The sequence below is a fragment of the Pinus tabuliformis genome, chromosome 6, assembly GCF_031772625.1.
Source record: "Pinus tabuliformis cultivar Carrire ecotype Pingquan chromosome 6, CPIR1, whole genome shotgun sequence".
In the NCBI taxonomy this organism is placed as follows: domain Eukaryota; kingdom Viridiplantae; phylum Streptophyta; class Pinopsida; order Pinales; family Pinaceae; genus Pinus; species Pinus tabuliformis.
Genome location: NC_142292.1, coordinates 1524206222 through 1524210263, shown reverse-complemented (window position 1 = coordinate 1524210263; position 4042 = coordinate 1524206222).

Here is a 4042-nt window from a genome sequence, read left to right as displayed (position 1 = left end):
CGGCTCGACTTTAGGCTCCGTCTGTAAGTTTATAAAATAGACAATAAGGAAGATAAACAAAAAAACTAATTCGTCCCCAATGGAGTCGCCATTTTGTTACAGGGAAAAGTGTCTACACAGAACTGCTTATCCCACTAAGGTGTGATAGCTACCTTAGAAACAAACAAAGTAAAGCTACTTTCGTTTTTCCTTTATGAAGTATAGATGAGAGAAGAACAAAGAAGACCAACCTCTGACTTGCGCTAATCTCCTGGTTCGATTCCTCTCTCCCTTGATAGTCTTTCGCTACTTGTTCCCTTGCATACCCAGTGTTACAGCGTACCTGTAAGATCACAGTAGCATAGCACTATACAAGAATATGGATCTATAATCATAAACAATCTAGGATCAGATGTAAATTGACCATACAAATGCATGAAACATAAATGACACAAGAGTATGGAGGAAAACTTGAATAGCTTTTATTGATAAACAAGAAAGAGCCAAGGGAGTTACAACTAGTTGTTCTGACCCAGCATCATCCTCTCAGCAAGGAAGCCCCTCTTCACCTCATACAAAGCTTAGATCACCAACAATCTGATGTTGTCTCAAGAAACCAACATCAATTCCTTACAATATGCAAAATTCCAGCCTCTGGATCTCTGGGATGAGGGATCCATATATAGATATCTGTAAGGGAGATGAGTCAGCTTGTGATTTGATTAGTGTCTTCCCTCTGATAGTTCTTACTTCCACTTGGAGATTGATGATCTCTTACTCATCCTTGGTCGAATTCAGAGAGGCAAGTGTCACAGGAGAAGTTTCTGGAAGTTTCCATGCCTCTCCACCTCGCGGAATGACACTGCCATTTGTCACTTCTCGCCCATCGCACCCCATAGAAGGGATTTTTGAAATGCAACGCACCCACACAGTGTGTTTAGGTGAGATGCAACGCACTTTGCCTATGGAGCAGCTGAAATGATCCTGTTTTGACCAGTTCTGAGTAGTTTTTCATGGAGAACTTCTGGGAGAAGCTGTAATCAGTTGACCTTGTTCCTTTAGGGGTTAGAACAACACTTTTAGGGACTTAGGAGCCCTTGGTTTATGGACATTTCATGCTTGGGGTTGTAGTGCCCAAAAATGTCTATAACATCCAGGTTACGCTACGCGCTTATCATCAATGACCACTACTGGAAGCATGGCTTCTACAAGTGCTACGACTATGCAAACTCCAACATCGGTGCAAGGGGGAGGAACGATTTCCATCTCCTCTACTTCCTTGTTTGGATCTTTTGCTAGCACATCTTTAGTTGGGTCTACCTCCATTCCATCCACGAGTGGAAATGCCCAAACCAATGCTTTTGGTATTGGATTCTTTCCATTTGGTACCCACTCACACGGTATTCCATCGGTTCCGTTTAGTGCCGCTACGTCCATGATGGGCAGATCGGCTTCATTCCAGGGATTTCCTTTTGGAAGTGGTCATATACTACGTTCCAACCCGACGATAGGATCCATGCCTTTTTCTTATGTAGGACAAAGCAGTAATCCTTTCCAAGGTTGAACTAACCCTGGGGTCAGTGGTGTGGGAACTGGGAATCCGTTTATCGGCCAATATGGGAATAGGCCGTACTCCACGGTTAGTTCGTTTCAAAGTATTCCTCCCCTAGCTTCGGCTTGGAATCCTTATTAGGGGTTATCAACTCCTTACAATCCTTTAGGAGGAAACTTTGCTGGTTATGGAGGTTTTGTGGCCGGAGTTGGTCAAAATCCAAATTTTGCTGGATCACAAGGCTTGCCTTTTCGTTTAGCCGGTTCTACTGGTTACTTCGGGCAGCCTGGTGCCTTCCAAAATCGAGGGCAATCTTTTTAGAACTTTGGGAGTTCTGCCCAGTCTGGGTGGAATCCCCAAGGTCCTCCTAGGCTTCCGTTTCTGGCAACGTTGAACTTGCCAGATCTCACTAAGTTAACAAATGACCCAATCAAATACAATCCGGCCTGGCCTCCAGTCCCAACCAAACTCCCTTTGGACATTCCAAAATTCGAAGGGAAGAGTGGTGAGGACCCAGGCGACCATGTAACCACATTCCATTTGTGGTGCTCATCTAACTCCCTTATCGATGACTCGATTAGGTTGAGACTCTTTCAGCGCACCTTGATTGGTAATGCGGCCAAATGGTATATAGAGTTGCCAGGGGGTAGCTTTACATCTTTTGCTGACTTAGCCAATATTTTCTTAAATCATTTCCAGTTACCTGTCCGCTATGATGCCGGAACTGAACTTTTGGCCACTTTTTGTCAGGATAAGGCAACTCACATTTCTGACCATATTCAGGAATGGAGACGGAGAAAGAGGCTCATTAAAGCCGAAATCCCTCCGGAGTACCGTCTCGAGTGGTTTTTGAAATCTTTACAACCATAGATCTCCAAGGATGTCTCCATGTCTGGGGTCTATTCTGAGGAGCAAGCCATTTTTAGGGCCCAACAATTAGAATTGATCTACTCTTAGTCTGGGATCCTACAAAAATACTTGCCAGATGCTCCTGGGTCTAAGGTTGACGTAGCTAAGTCGAAGCCAGGTCCGCACGCGGATGGTATCATTGGGTCAGTAGACACAACTACCGTGAACTTGTTGAACTGATTGCAGCAGTTGTCCTTACAAACTGCTTTTAACAACCAAGTCACATCGTCTAATCCCCCCTCTTCCCAAACTTCTTCAATTAATGCCGTCCAATCGGATAACCCCAAAGGAAATCAAAATTCCAATGGGAAAAAGAAAGGACGAGGTAAGAAAAAGAACCAGGATGGGAAGGCTGATGCAAATAAGTCCGGCAACAACGCTGGTGGTGGTAGAAATGAGTCTAGAAAGAAAGTTAAGTTTCCATGCAAGTTGTGCAGTGGAGACCATTTAACTCATCTCTGCCCTAAGATTGAAGACGCTCAGCGCTTGTTAGGACAGCAAGGGACTTCTAGTTCTCAGGCTGTGTTAACTAACCCTTTTCCGTAATGGCAGCAACTTCTTGCTGGCGTGAGTTCAAATCCTAGTACCTCCACAGGGGGCAACCAGGAAGGGGAAAAATCATCGAATGTTTTCATGATGGGTTCTAACGTCCATGTGACTACTTGGTCACGTGATTATGGTGAAGCCGAAACTTCCAAGGACAAGGCTGTTCCCGGAAATACCGACCTTCATATTGAGCGACCCCCTATTGAGACTATACCATGGATACCGAAAGGTTCCGCTAAACGCGCAACTATTAATCCTAATGCCAGGGCCACCCAGAATTACTCCATTGTGGAGGATCTGGCTCAGAGTTCGTGCGCCATGTCCGCTTTAGAGGTTCTCTAGTCATGTCCGGCTCAGCGAAGTGCTTTACTTTCCGCGATTGGGGCAGTCGATCCAGCTAATTCTTTAGTGCTCACTTTTGACATGTTACATGTCAAGAAGCGACTCCCTCATCATATGGCTTTCCAAATAAAGTCTACATACCGGAAAATCAACATTTTTCGTACCGTTATCGATGAAGGAGCTTCCACATGCGTCATGTCGATGTCATGCTGGAAGGCTATTGGATCACCTTCGGCTGTTCCTTCACCCATTGTCTTGACTGCATTTGATGGTCATTCTCATAAGCTGCATGGGATTATCCCAGCCTTTCCTATATGTGTTGGGGGAAAGGTCGTCAATATTGAAGTAGAAGTCATAGATGCTAACCTAGACTATAATCTCCTATTAGGAAGGAACTGGGTATATGAAATGGACTTCATTGTTTCGACTCTGTTTCGTGTCATTTTCTTTCCTCATGAGGGGAAATCGTTAAGGTTGATCAAATGGATTATTGTCCAGTCGATCCTCAAGCAAGCTCTGACTCTACAGTTCCTTTAGTGGATAACCCTCACCTGCCTACTGAGAATTTAGGAGTGGGAATGTATTCCTCATTGATGGGTACCTTTGATCTTCCCTCTCCTTTCGCTAAAATCAATGCCATTTCATCATCTAAGGAGTTTCCTCGACAAGAGTTCTTTCAAACTCGTTATTTTTCAGACCCTTGGACCTTGCCTT